The 15,624-nt window shown below is 41.7% G+C and overlaps 1 protein-coding gene across 3 annotated transcripts in view; it reads right to left on the bottom strand.

Annotated features, from left to right (window-relative positions):
* PTPRA (protein tyrosine phosphatase, receptor type A) overlaps positions 1-9,894 on the bottom strand; it is a 114,793-nt gene extending 104,899 nt beyond the window's left edge. Inside the window, exon 1 of one of the 3 annotated variants that reach the window (XM_023537077.1) lies at positions 9,607-9,894. The gene's annotated coding sequence lies outside the window, so the exon portion shown is untranslated. The remainder of the gene's footprint in view (positions 1-9,606) is intronic. The other 2 variants (XM_023537072.1, XM_023537075.1) reach the window with 2 other exon arrangements.
* Between the last annotated feature and the right edge of the window lie 5,730 nt (positions 9,895-15,624).

Raw genomic sequence — 15,624 nt, 5'->3', positions numbered from 1 at the left:
ATGAAAGTATTTAATCTGTTAAGCTTGAATTAAAGCTAATTAAAGAGAATGAAAGTTACTGTTCTTATTTCTATAAAAAAAATTACAATGCCTACAGTAACAAAACTAAAAGAAAACTAGGTTTTTAATTTGCTAAATACGAGTATTAATTTGAAGCCCAAGTAATTTTAAATAGTCCTTTCCATGCAACCAAAGCCCCACTCAGACATCAAAAACACAGATAACCAAGCTGCTGTTAACTACTACTTGCCCTACAGCAAACTTCTTCAAAGAAGAACCTTTGAAAACTAAGTTCAACTGAAAAAGTATGAAGTATTTAAGCAATTTCTCCCACTACACTGGAGAAACAGAACTGAACACCATATAAACCCCCACCAAAGGTAAGAACACATCTCAATCTGTCCTAACACTCATTCCTTTTGATAAACATAAAATTCTCATACCCTCCTTTATTGTAAGTTGAAATGTCTAACTTAAGTAACTCTTATATGGGCATGTATTATTTCCAGAAAGTTTCACAAGTACTGTTCATAGTACCTGGGATGCCTCCGGAAAGGAAAATGTGGAAGGTAGGGGAAAGAGAATTACCTTTTACTGTATATTTCTAATATTATCTATTTTAACATGTACAAGTATTAATCATTCAAATGCACACTTGACTTTAAATGAAGGAAACTTAAAAATACAAACACTGATTGAAAAACAAAAACCTATGTTTTTTCCTTTTTCTTCAAAAGGGCTTTTTCAAACTTACCTCCTCCCCACCACAGTCAGAAACCACTATTGAAAATGACCACCTTAGAGGTTTACAATTGCTGCCAATAGCACTATTGTTTAACTGGATATGAACTATAGCAGGGATTCCCAACCCCCAGGCCGCTGAATGGTACTAGACCGCACAGCAGGAGCTGAATGGAGGGCCGGGGCAAGGGAGCGAAATTTCACCTGTATTTGCAGCTGCTCCCAAGCGCTAGCATCGCTGCCTCAGCTCTACCTCAGATCATCAGGCATTAGTTTCTCAAAGGAGCACTGGTCTCTGGTGCCAAAAAAGACTGGGGACTGCTGAACAGAAGAAAAAGGATCTTCTATGACTTCTACCAACTAGTAGCAAGATGCTGGGCCAGGCTAACAACCCAGGCTGGGGAAAGAAACACTAGCTGGAAGTCATTGTGAATTCAGCCCCTGTTAACAAAATTAGCAAGTCCAGGTGGGAAGTAAGGAGCACTGATTTCAGGGATTGGCCTCACTCCCTGACAGGTAGGTAAAGCATTCACATCATGGAAAGGGCCACCAGAACAGAAGCATCCCTGTAAAAACTCTGCCTCCCTCCTCATATACCCCCAATTCCTTTTAGAAGAACAGTGGAAGTCCTGGAACTATTCCATATTGCTCTGGTAAAAGTACTGCTAATACATCAATGAAAGACATTCTCTTTATTAATGGTCTGAATTAATACAGTTACAATACGATATTACGCCACCTGTCAACCAATGTTTAAAAACTAATTGCTGGTTAAGCTATTTGTCAATCAATATTTGAGAACTACTTGCACAATTCACAGCAGCTAGGTTTCAACTTCTTCCCACACTCAAAAAGCTCAATTCACTATCATCTCTTCCAAAAACCCAGATACCTGGAACCCTACTAATGCTTCTACTACTTAAATCATACTTATCCACATATTTCCATTCACATCACCACTCCCCCTACCCCAAACCAATCCAGAACATCATTTTCCCTAGCCAAATCTGCTCTAACAATCACTAAATTCGTCTCTGTGCTGTCCAGTTTATACTTCACAGTAATGACAATCAAATCTTTTGACTACACACCAGCCAGTCAACCAACCAATGTGCACATTCGGAACGTATGTTCACCTAAAAATATGACAAAGGTACTAATACATATGAATACAACAAAACATTCTTTTTCAAATGTAATAAAATAATATGTTTTATGTGAATTTGTAAGAGTAAGCATAAAACCATTACTGCTATCCTTAAAATATTAATATTAACCTTCTTTTAAAAGCATTTTAGTGTGATCCATGATCACATATTTTCATTAGGTTTGAAAATTCTCGTTTTAATATATTTTTTTATAGAGCTATCTGAAAGTAAGTTTCAAATCAATACTTGCTTTTAATGGGTATTAAAAAGAAACATGAGTCCAAAAGGTAGAAGTGCTATGGTTGTGATTACTAAATCATGATATTTAGGTTTCCAAACTCATTCAATTATACATTTTCCTTTAAATTGGGCTAGAAAATGTCCATCTTCCCTGATGCAATTACTCCTGAAAACTAATCAGAAAAGTTAGTCTTTTATTTCTAACAAATAGATTTGAAACCCACTAAAACTATTCACTTGGAGTATTTTTTTTAACTTTTCACTATAGGAATTTTGAAACATACACAAAAGTAAAACAAACTCTATAATAAACCCTTATATATCCATTATTCAGCTTCGATAATTATCAGTATATGGTACACTACCTATAACCCTCCAAACAATGAATTATTTTAAAGAGCATGCCTGACATCATTTCATCCATAAATCAGCATTTATCTCTATTACCTCTATTCTTTTAATACTATTATCATACCTTAAATTTTTTAAATAATTGTTTAAAAAAATCACCTAATATACAAGTGGTATTCAAATTACTCCCAATGCTCTCATAAATATCTTTTTATAGTTGGTTTGTATGAAGCAAGATCTAAACAAGGTCCACACATTAATGTCTCAAGTCTTTTCTAATCTGTAATATTTTCTAAACTTTTTTCTTGCCATTTATTTGAAGTTGTTGGGTTCATCTATACTATAGAATTTCTCACATTCTGAATTTTCTAATTATATTCTGTAAACTGGTTGTTAGAGCTAGAGGATTAATCAGAGTCAGGGTTGATTTGATAGGAAGGGAGAACATTTAATGAATGATGTTACATTTTTCCTATAGTGCTACATCGAGGAACGTAAGATTTGGTTATTCCCATTTTGGAGATGTTATGATTGATCAGAAGACTGTCAGTCTGATTCTTCTATTATAAAGCTCCCTAACAGTTTGAAGAGCCTCTGATATCAATGCTTAGGCCCTTTATTACATAGATTATCTGGACACTATTTTGGAATACATTTGGAGATTTTTAGCAGGTAACAAATTTATGTTTCCAAGCTTATCAAGTGTAAAATTATGAATTTTTATAGGTGCAATAAAATCAGAATGAAACTGTGAGTCATTAGAGGAATGCAAATCAAAACCACAATAAGATATCACTTCACACCCACTAAGATAGCTATAATAAAAAGACAGAATAACAGGTGCTAGTGAAGATGTGGAGAAACTGGAACCCTTGTGCATTGCTGCTAAAAATGTAAAATGGTGCAACTGCTTTAGAATAAAGTTTGGCAGCTCCTCTAAAAGTTAAAGAGTTATTACCATTTAACCCAGTAATTCTAATCCTAGGTATATATCCAAAAGAAATAAAAACAGTAACGTGTATATGAAAATTCATAGCAGCATTATTCATAATAGCCAAAAAAGTAGAAACTCAAATGTTCACTAACTGATGAATGGTTAAATAAAGTGTGGTATGTCCATACAATGGAATATTATATTATTAACTATAAAAAGGAATGAAGTACTGATACATGCTACAACATGGAACCACCCCCCCACCCCCAAAAAACATCGTGCTAAGTAAAAGAATCCAGTCATAAAGGCCACATATTGTAGGATTCCATTTTATATGAAATGTCCAGAATAGGCAAATCCAGAGACGGAAAGATTAGTGGTTGCAAGGGGGTGAGGGGAGGGAGGAATGGAGAGTGAAGCTAACGGGGGACGGGGTGCCGAGTTGCTTCTTAGGATGATGTAAATGTTCTGAAATTGGATAAGGTGATAGTTGCACAACTCCATGAATGCACTAAAAACCACTGAACTGTACATTTTAAAAGGGTGAATTTTATGGTATGTAAATTACAGCTCCAAAGAGCTCATTTTTTTTTAATTACAAAGAAAATGCTATCTCATAGTACCTTTCTAAGAAAAAAGCAGTTACTTTCTCATTCACTATTAAAACAATACCTTCACTTGAAGAGACAGATTAAGGATATTAATTTTTCAAAGAACATTTGCCAGGTAGCCACTTATCAGGAAAACTCTGATTTTTTTTTTTTTAAAGAAAAATGCATAATATCCACAACTCTATTACAAGATAACCAACAAGTGTTATACTGCCTAAACAGCCATGAAGAGGCACTGAATGAACTTCATTTTTTATTCAGTCAAAGCAGCTGTTCTATCAGTAGTTTACATTTAGACAATTATTCCATATAGTACAACTTTCCTCTAGTAGCTCACAAAATAATGGATTTTCTTTGGATTTAATTATTAAAAGAGAATCTCGCATATACTAAGACATGCTAGAAGCTTCTATACTTTTATAACTATATAGCAAATCTCTCACACTGCAAAATTTATGTTAATATTGTTTGGTCAAATTGTCAACATTTTCTACGCATCTTACAAAAGTATTTGTTGACAAAGGAAAGCACTTTGTTTTCTTGATATATTATTTTCCATGTACTATATCAGTCTTTTTATTAAGTAGGTGCTCTTTTTGGTGGTGGCAGGGGGACAAGACAGGAAGAACTTGCCAATGGCATGTGTCTTTTAGTCTTTTTAAGAACAAGAAACTTAAAATATATATTTTAATCATTAGGTTAGTAAAATTTTGTACAGCGTATGATTAAATAGCCTATGACTTTAAACATCATTGGGGGGGCGGGGGAATGTAGAGGTTCTCTTTATGCTCCAGATGCTTAATTTTCAAAAGTCTTGGTGCCAGTGATAGACTCATATTTTATTATTTAACATCTCAAGGTTCTACATACTCTTAAAGTAAGATTCCTATTAATGACAGATGAAGTAAATCCATGTTTTAAATAGGTTCTTGATATTTCCAATGTAATAAAGGCTGACTTATTTAATCTGATTTAATAGCTCACTAAGAGTTCATAATAGGAGATGGACAAGGATCAGCTCTGCTATTTTGTTTGCTTGTGCTTGCATTATTAGTATTTTCTTCAATCACTGGTTTCTTTGCAGAAATCATTTTAAGCCTCTTGTCCATTTTGTGAAGGTTTAATGAGAACTAGATAATATAAACTGTTATCAATATGTTGCAATACGCTGAAAGCAAATGTGTGAATATGACTGCTCACTGAAGAACTCCTCTTTCTTCCTTCAGGACATTCAAAATTAGCATGTTAACACTGTTGGACCTACAGACCCAAGAAGATGCCAATAGAATCCCTAAATTTAACGTTTTATTATTTTTAGATAAAAATAAGAAAGAGCTCTAAAATTTTCTTCCAACAGTAAATCATCTTATCAACCTGACTATGAAAACTACCTTCTAGATTGCAGCTGCAGTGAACTTTTTACAACTGCAAATCTGATCAGTTCACTCTCCTTAAAATCATTCAATGGCTTAGCTCTACCTTCAGGATAAAGTCCAAAATCCTTGCATGGTGTATGGGGCCCTCAATTCTGGCCCCTGCCTCTCTAGTCCAGTGGCTCTCAACCCTGGCTGCATATCAAAATCACCTGGGGAGTTAAAACATATATACATACACATTCTCAGATCCCACACTAGACCAATTAAATAAAAATACCTGGGAGTAGGACATTTGCATAGCTGATTTTTTTATAAGTTCCCCAGGGTAAATCTAAAGTGCAGTCAGGGTGGAGAACTACCCCCTCCTATTCATGTTGGTCAGTTTCTGGTGTTCACCAAGCTCTCAATTAGGCCTCTGCTACTCCAAGTGTGATACACCCACCAGCAGCATCTGTCTCACCTGGGAGCTGGTTAGTCATGCAGAATCCCAAGTCCCACCCCAGACCTACTGAATCAGGACTTGGCATTTTAACAAGATCCCCAGATGGTTCCTGTGAATATTCAAGTTAGCGAAGCTTTGCCCTAAGGTACCAAACCCCTTCCCAGCTTAGGACCTTTGTTAAGCACTGTTCACCTGCAAATGCTGTTTCCTGTTGAACTTCTCTGGCACTCCCAAGACATCCTATTCTTCCTCTTTGATTATATTTGTAATTACCATAAGATGATTAATGTCTGTCTACTGCTTTAGCTCTGTAAGTGTCATGAGGAGAGACATTACATCCATGATACTCTGGAGTATCCCCCAACTCCTGGCACAATGTCTGGTATTTTCAATTGAACAGCATCTAGTTTTATGTTTCATACCAATATGATCTTATCCTAAATTTCCACAATATTTCTGTCCCATCAACAATGCCTTTCTTCAAAAATAAGTTAATTTTAGCCACATAACTCTTGGATAAGATATATATCACAGCATTGTATTTAATTTCAAAATCTAAAGAGCTACTGGTCTTTTTTCCTAAATAAACGTAAATTAAACCTAATTCAAAGTACCATTACATTTGTTTTAAATTAATAACATCAAATATTGGCTCTTGTTTGTAATAGCATTGGCTGGATTGTCAGGGCTACATCAATTGCTGATGGTGCTGTAAATTACTTCAACCTTCCCAGAGAGGAATTCAGTACTGAAGCCATATCCTGACTCCCTGAACCCACTTTAGAGGTAAGAGTCCAAGAAAATAATCCAAAAGAATACCTGCACAAGGGTGCTCAGAAGTATCATTTATAATAGTAAAAAGGAGAAAAAACAAAAATAAAAAAATAGAGTGCACGAACTACAGCTATCAATGCACATTCTGTGACTTAAAATAATAAAGACACATAAATGAATATAAAATAGTTGAAGCTATTCAATACAAAAATCATTCCGTATGTACTGATTAACTATAAAAAAAAATCTACGCCTATACATTGACACAAATGGATATGAATTTAGAGTACAATAAATAGTTTAACTTTTAATGGAATTCTCTTTCTATAGAGACTTCATTAAAGCAAATTTTAATGTTGGGTTATTTGTGGATTTGCTAGTCAGTTTTATTAAGTTAGTGTTATATTACTGTTGTACTCAGACTCACTAAAAAAACATTTCTTCAGCTTTGGCATTTGGGAACATTTATTAGTTATTAAACTAGAAGTAAAAAGACAAGATTCTATATTTGGCCAGCTTCCTGCTTATTAACTCAAACTTCACCTGTATCTCATTTTTTCCACATGAAGGTGGAGAAAAATAATGCAACAATGTTTACAAATCGACTGAGCACCTCCAATGAAAGGTGTTGGGCAAATACAAATATCAGAGCTGCTTTAAAAACAACCACCACCCACACTGACTGTCTTGCACAAATCACTTTATTTTTCTGAGCCTCAATGTTTCCCTCTGTAAATTGAAAGGAATACACTAGATTCACATGGGGGAAAAGAAGCTAAATGTGAGAAATGTAAGCATATGATATCTAAAAAAGCACCCCAGACAATCCTGATGCATATCTTGATGAAGATATGCTGAGTCTCATTCACATTTTTGGCAGAAAGGATAAATTAGGACATCTTCAAAGGGGTGGTGATTTGGCCACACGTCTAAAAATTAAAAATGCACACATATCCTTTGACCCACTATTTCCACTTCTAGAAATACATTGTTCAGACAATTTTACACATAAGCACATAAAGTATGTACAAGAACATTCACTGTAATACTGTAATAGAAAAACCTAGCAACTTACATGTTATTTAACCCAAAGATTAGTTACAAATTATGGTGTAGCCATACAATGAAATAAGTCAAAGAATATTAATAAAGAGAATGAGTGGCTCTATATATACTAATATGGAATGATTTCCTAAATATGTTAAGTAAAAAAGAGCAAGGTGTAACTGGTATGTACCACGGAGGAAGAAGTAGGTAGACGTGTCTTTATAAAGGAACAGTGTCTATGTAACGCACAGAAACTGGAAACCGGCCATCTCTGGGGAGGTCAGGGTAGGAGAGAGACTTATTTTTCTCTGTATACCCTCTTGTACTGCTGGAATTTTTTTCTTATATATATTTATTATCTTTTCTCAAAACTGAGCAGGATTCTCTCCAGGCCTCCCTCTGGGTGTAAGAGGCTGTGATTCTGCCTCTGTGGGGCCAAGCCATTGCCTCCAAAATTGCAGGGGCAATAGCACCTGGCTCCACACTGCCTTGAATGACCTTTCAAAGCCCAGCCAGCTCAAGTCCCTGACCTCCTTTAAAATCCTCCAGTGGCTTTCCACTGCCTAAACTCTAACACAGCACACACAGCCCTTCAAGCTTACCTAATCTCATTTCTCACGCTTCTTCCCTCTACCCACTCCAACTATGTTTAACCTGGCCCTGGCTCCCCAAGGACAGTAAGTTCCTTCCACCTCCAAGCCTATTTGTGCTGCTCCTTCTTTGTTGTATCCTGTCCACCACACACACACTCCTATGCACTCTTCATGACCCAAAGTCTCCCTCGGATGAAAGCTTTCTTGGACCATCTGGGATGGGAATGCTCTCTAGAATAAGCCCTTACATGACAATTGAAAGGATTAAACAACTCTGAATGGGTAGGGAGAGGGATAAGGGCAAGGAGAATTGAAGGATTCAGCTAAATGTAAAAGACTAAGTTCAGGGGCCTTGCATGGCTTGATAGGACATTTTCAGCTTCATTCATCCCATGGGAAAAGGAGAGCAAGGGAGTTTTTAAGTAAACAAGTGACAGCATCAGATCTGTGCTTTTTGAAAGAGTGGCCAGGCAGCAAGATGTTCGCCCATCTTCCATCCTCAGTCCTCTACCCGCCCACCATCTTCTGGTTCTAAGGCTGCCTTCACAACAAGCAGGTGGCAAGTGAAGAATCTCCCGGGAGATGTAACTTGTTCTACAGCAGGAATTCCTAACCTGGGCAAAGGCTCCTGAAGGCATTCACCCAGCCTAGGGACGTTTTGAACATTCTTTTCCTGTCTTACGAACATCATCACTGAGCTCAAAAAAAGCCCTCAACATTGGGCTCAGGATTACCATTATTATTTTTACCTTCAGAAAATACAATTAGGAAATAATTTTTCAGAAAACGATATTCTTTATTTACCAAAAGTAAAACAGGAGGGGATCTGCATTCCCAATTGGCTCATTTTGAATTCTGGGCAGCTCTGAGCCCTTATTTCCCTTCTTAAGCAGCCTCAACAGTTGGGAGTGGGTGGAAAAAAGAGGGGCCTGGGAGAGGGGCCAAGGGAGCTTTAAGGGAAAGAAAAGTTGGTCACTGCAAGAGCTATTTTCTCATGCCAGGAGTTTTCCTCTTTCTTCCCATTAAGTGGACCTGAGCAAATTCTGTTCTCACTTTTCCAAGTTTCTTCTCTCAGAATGAACTACGGCAGCGCCCTGGCCTGTCCCCAGGAGGACGCACGCAAAGTTCCTGGGCAGTCTACAGGGGTCGGCGCCCTGTCCGGCACGTTTCCGGGGACCGCCCCCCCTCCGGACAGAGCAAGGATGTGGGAGCCGATTGGAGACGCCCGAAGGATTCTAACCGGAAAAGAGGGATTGGGGCTCCAGCCAGGGGCCCCTCCCACCCGCGCCCGGGAGCTGCCCCCGCCTTCCAAAGCCCCCTAGGGCGGCGGCGGCCGCGAACACACTCACCCAGTCCGGCGCTGGGCGGGACCGCTGGGGACGAGGACGGCGGCTCCGCCTCGGTTCCGCGGCAGCGTCTCGGCCCGCCACACGCCCTCAGGAACGCCGCCCGGCCTGCGGCTCAGAGTCCCGCGGCGGCGGCGGCGGCCTCGCCTCCATGGCGAGGGGAAGCGGCTGAGAGGCGACTGGGTGGACAGCGGTGATGGCGGCAGCGGCCCGGGGTCCGAGCTGGTTCGCGCCCGCGCGTCTCTGTCAGCGCCGCACTCGCTGCAGCCTCGCTCCCGAGCCGGCCTTGGCTGTAAGGCGCCTCCTCATTGGCCGTTCATAGACGGGTGCTGATTGGCCCATGCCAAAAGGGCGTCTCCCGGCCCTGGGCCCCGCCCTTGCGCGCTTCCAAATACTGGCTAGCTTGCCCCCGCGCAGAGCCGGATCTCAGGGTCTTACTGTCTCACACGTGCCCTAGGAGATGTGCGCCCCACTGCAGCCCTGTCCTCGGGAAAGCGGGACCTCAGCAGCACCCGCCGCCCGGGCACCTACGCCTTCTGCCTCTCAACAGTCCCAGTCCCCTGGATGTGGGCCTACTTCTCAGTTTACAGCTGCAGAAACTGAGGCCAAATACAAGTTACACCAATGTCCAGCGACTAGGGCCGCCTGGAACTAAAAATCCGTCTTTCTGCTCCTCTCTCCAAACGTGTTCCATTCGGTTATTTTTATTTATCTATTTATCTATCTATCTATCTATCTATCTATTTATTTATTTATTTATTTATTTATTTATTTATTTTGCTTTTTTTTCTCTCTCTGATTGCTGCAACGTATTTAAGGGACGAAGGCTCTCACTGGGGAGAGAGAGGAACCTGCAAAGCCCCTAGAACAGGAACTGGCACCGTGGGTGTCGTCTTACATCAAGTCGACCCACGCCATCCCCGCCCGAGCCCCAGGGAAATCTCCGCTTTCCAGATGCGCGTACCAAGGCCTGGCTCTTCACTGAGCTAAGTAGAAACACAAAACATGGTGCCAAGCGGTAGGGGTTTCGTTTGAAATAGGCCTGGCGGGGGAGGGGAGGTTCAAAGCGCAGAGAGGACCGGGAGATGCGTTTATCCCCCCTGGGGCCAGGGACCAGATGGGGGGCACAGACCTCCTTCACAGCTATCCCTGCCCCACGCGTGGCGCACCAAAGCCACCCGTCCGTATATCTGTCGGCAGCGGGTTCCCGGGCTGCAAGGACCTGGGCGTCTGTGGCTGAAGGCCGATTACTTAGTCGTAGTGAGTGGCGAGTGGGACACTCTCCTCGTTGTAACCCCACGTGGCGTTCCTCAGACACACCGGGCCCCCAGCACAGGAAGAGTTGCTGGGCATCTGTAGGGTGGAGACGACTGCACAGGAATGTGCAAGCGGAGCTTACCTGGGGACCCTTCATCCGAGACCTGGAGTCTGCGCTGCCTAGTCTGAGTGGCAGAGAGCCTCTCCTCCAGGCCCGCAGCCCTTGAGCGCCCCAATCCCCTACCCCCGCCGGGCAGAGTCCCATGTTCGGTGGGTAAGGGTCTGTGGCCAGCCGCATTTCTTCATGGCGGGGAAGATACAGTGGAGATATTTCGGTGCCGGAGGAGCTCACATCGGCTGTCATTTGCACGGGGTTGGTGCCACTAACACCTCCAGTTCCCGCCACCGCCTGCAACTGAGTCACCAACTTAAAACTCTATTCCCCGTATTTATGAAATAAGTGAGTGTATGCTGACCATAGTCACAGCCTACAAATATAAATGCATGGGCCTTCTTCAGGCAACCTCCCAGGTGGCAGATGTGTTTCTCACTCCCTCTCAGCGGGGTTGACCACCAGGTGTCCTGAAATGGCCAAACCCAAGGTTCCTCTGCCCAACAGACACTTCAGCTCAAGGGACCCCAGGCCACATGCCCAGTCTGTTAGACTAACAAGGGGCAGCCAAGAAGGGCAGATTCTTCCACATGCCCACCCCTCACGTTTCTCCAGGAAGTCCAAACTCAATCTATCTGCACACCAAAGGAAAAATGAAAAGCCTGAATTCAGTGTTTAGAAGCCCTAAAAAAAAAAAAAATGACTGTGAGTGCAGGAGGTACCTGGGTAGCTAGGATAGCAGCATCCTAGAACCAAACCCCACCAGTGTAGTTTTATGCTATCTACATCAGACCTACATTATTATTTCTTAATATGTTTATTTTGGTTAATTTATATTTTTATTTTTACTTATATTATCTAAAAGGGTTTGACATGCTACTTACGTTTTCTAACATATATTAAAATAAATAGCTATTAAAATAAAAGTGTTCATCTTCGAGATTGTCTGAAGGATCTCCAGGCAATCTGACCACACTTAGGAAAATGTTGCAGTTGGGTGTAGGAATCAGAGAGCCCTGGGGTGGGCTAGGTCACCACTGGCTAGGTCAGCGGTCCCCAACCTTTTTGGCACCAGGAACCAGTGCTCCTATGGGAATCTAATGGCTGATAATCTGGGGTGGAGTTGAGGCAGAGATGCTAGCACTGGGGAGCAGCTGCAAATACAGATGAAATTTCGCTTGCTTGCCTTGGCCCTCCTGCTGTGTGACCCAGTTCCTAACAGGCCATGGACTGGTACTGGTCCGCAGCCTCGGAGTTGGGGACCCCTGAGATAGATGACCTGAATCTCCCTCTGCTACTCTTCCTGGAACCTTCCAGAGCTATACTGAGAAATGGAGGCATGTACAGCTTGGCAAGAAACCCCATCTCAGGAAATGCAGTTCCTTCTCTCCAAGAGACAGCTGCACTGTGGTCAGAGCATTTGTGGTGTGTGTGCACGGGTGACAGAACCTCAGACCAAGGAGTGGCAGGATCTTGGGTGTCCTGTTCTGGAGACCCAGGGAAGGAGAGTTCAGCTTGGCAACCACACAGACCCTGTTTCCACTGGGAAAGGACAGAGTCCCATTATCAATTGCTCACTTGTGGAGACCTGCCCAGTCTCCCCATCCTGACATCCGGGGTGTCTACAGCTTACCCCTGTCACTACAGGACACAGGCTGTCTTTGAAGAAGAAAGAACTGAGAGAGGTAGGGGAGGCAGGCTTGCTGTATCCAGGCCAACCTAAGTGGGAGGCCAAAGCCCTGCTCCCAGTCCTGGTTTAGTCCTAGCCATGGGAGCATATGCCTACAAGTAGGAACTTGTCAGCCACCAAGAGTCACAAGATTCATGAGAAAAAGACTGGACTAGAAGGAGAGCTGGTTAAAGAACTCCTGTTTCTGTAGACAAGTCACTTCCCCTCTCTGGGCCTCCTTTCCCCATGTACTAAATGGAACAATGAGTTATTTACTGAACAAATACTTATTGAGTACAGACCATATGCTGGATACGTTAGGGAATAAGACAGAAAAGGTCTCTCCTCTTAGGACCTTCTATTCTAGTTTGGGGTGACAGACAATAAACCAACAAGTGAACAAGAAAATTTCCTAAATGCTGTAATGAAAATAAAACAAGGCAATAAGATATAAAGTTGAAGTAAATGAGGCCAAATGCCTTTCCAAGCCACTGTTCTACTCCCAAGGTCATTTGCCAGTGCTTTCTACCTTAAAGGGACTGCAGCCCCCTTACCCTGAGGTGATCTGTAAAAGCATTCACCCAGAGCTGCCATAAATACCCTAAATTAGAAGAAATGTTTCTAAATTATCTGCCCCTAGCCTCCAAATCCTGGTCCCAGGGCCAATCCTAGTTCCATCCATTAGCCAGGACTGGGCCCCACCCATGACTGTAGGCCCAGGCCTGCTGTGCAAATTGCTCAAGGTAGAAAGCATCTTACACTAATTTCAATAGGTCGGTTGAAGGTTTGAAAAAAATAATCCTGGTTGTTTTTTAAATATCACTATTTATGTGTATGCATTTGTCAGAACTCAGCAAATGAACATTTAAGATCTGAACATTATACATATTTTGTCTAAAAAGAAAAAAATTGCAAATAGTGAACTCTAGTTAATAAAATGCATTCTGAAATATTTAGAGGTAAGTATACTGACTGAAACTTACTTTGATGGATAGATGTATGATAAAGTATATATATTCAAATGTTAATTGCAGAATCCAGGTGGTAGGTATACAGGTGTTCACTGTAAAATTCTTTCAACTTAGCTATATATTTGAAAGTTTTTATTATAAAATGCTGAGGGAAATATCAGTGTTTAACTTTATAAAAAAGTACACAAAGCTGCCTTTAATTTTCAAACAACTCTCCCCATGAACAGTTCTTGTGCTTCTCCATCTACGTGCATACATACCTTTTTAATGAAGTTGTAATCACTGTTTGTATGTCGTCATTGTTCTCACACATTTCTACAACTTCATGTGTATACCGTTTAATGTTTGCATATCACATAAGTAAGTATACTGTATGTTACTTTGGGAATGTGGCACCCCTTCCAGAGAGGGTGGACTGGGTTGTATGGTACCAACCTTTCTTCACTGAGAACAAGAAAAGCTGGAGAAAACATTTTTAAAAGGCACTGAAGAGCTACCAGTGCAGTGAGCAGTTGTGAGGCCAAGACTGGGGAGGAAAAAAGCCTAGAAAAATGAGCTCAGTATTGGGGATCTTCTCTTTTCTCAGAGGTGTCTGCTGATTCTAAGAGAGAAAACTGATAGGCTGTGCCAGACTGTTTTCAAAAACTGGCCACATTTCCAGTTCTACAAACTGTTCCAGAGCCTTCCTACTCCCTATCAAGAGGTGGAGTCGATTTCTCTTTGAAAGTGGGTGGGATAGCTCTACCTTGACAAATAGAATGTGGCAGCCATGACCCTGCGTGATTCCCAAAGCTAGGTTAGGGAAGGCAGTGCAGCTTTGTTTGGCTATATTGGGATGCTGTTCTTGGGACCTGGCGGCCATCTTGTGAGGTTCCGCAGGTGGTAGGTGTTCTAGCCAACAGCACCAGCTAAGGTTCCAGTCAACAATCAGCTTCCATTGGCAGACTGTGAGTTAACAAGCCTTAAGATGACTTCAACCTTTAGCTCTCAAGTCATCTTCAACCTTTGACTCTTCCAGTTGTTGGCCCAGACATTGTGGAGCAGACAAACCATCCCTGGTTTATCCTGACCAAATTCTTGACCGTATAGTAAGTGGTAAACATAATAATTATTTTACAATTTGTTTTATATTCATTCGGAGGATTTCTACAAACTTAATTTACAAATCAGGTCGGGGAAGAAAAAAAGAAACACCTTACCAGGCCTTGTCTCTCACTTTTTCAGCATGGTCAAGCCTATGGGCATTAAAGGGGAAACAGGAAACTCTAGTGAGGTATGTCCTCCCTCTGGGCTTTGGTTTCCTCTTTTGTCTTCTTTCTAGACTAAGGGGTAACAAGAAGAAAAGGTAATGCCCTCGGTGTGTGTGTGTGTGTGTGTTGCGGGGGGTGGGACATGAAGCTAAGGTGCACTGGAGTGCAAACTGAAGGCTAGAGACGGGATGACTGGAGGGCTCCTACATACTGGGGATGAAGCCTTCACCGGGGGTAAGGTGGAACCAGGGGTCTTCAGTTTACAGTCCATCTTTTTCTCCTCAGCCTAGAGATGACTTAGGAATTGTTCACCACTGTTCAGTGGGCGGTGTCTCCAAAGGCTCTTCCTTCAACCCCTACAACCTGCTGGCCACATGCCTCTCATTAGTCCTCCAACTCTCACTGCAGTGCAAACCAGGGGCCTTGCCCAGACTCCCCTGCTTACGGAGGGCCTTATGTTTGTCATGTGGAATAAATGAAATAATGGTATTCAGCATGGTTCTTGTGTACATGGGTGTATGTTTTTCAGTACGGTTCCTGATAAGTTGTTAAGTTTTGTGCCAGCTCTCCCCATAATCCTTCTAGGGTCTGAGAGCTTGAGAGAGCTTTCCTTGGTAACCATGCTGAGGGGCACATCTCTTTGTAAATATAGCTGGAGAAGCTTCTCCTCCAGACCCCACACAAACACATGGGATTTCACTGAGATATCTGGATAGTTCTGGTCCAGTTTGCTTCTGCTTAGGCAGGACTGTATAAGAAAAA

This window comes from Pteropus vampyrus, unplaced genomic scaffold (genome assembly GCF_000151845.1).
Source record: "Pteropus vampyrus isolate Shadow unplaced genomic scaffold, Pvam_2.0 Scaffold7, whole genome shotgun sequence".
Lineage (NCBI taxonomy): Eukaryota > Metazoa > Chordata > Mammalia > Chiroptera > Pteropodidae > Pteropus > Pteropus vampyrus.
Note: the sequence above shows the minus strand (reverse complement) of the source record. Positions and strands in the feature narration are given on the sequence as shown.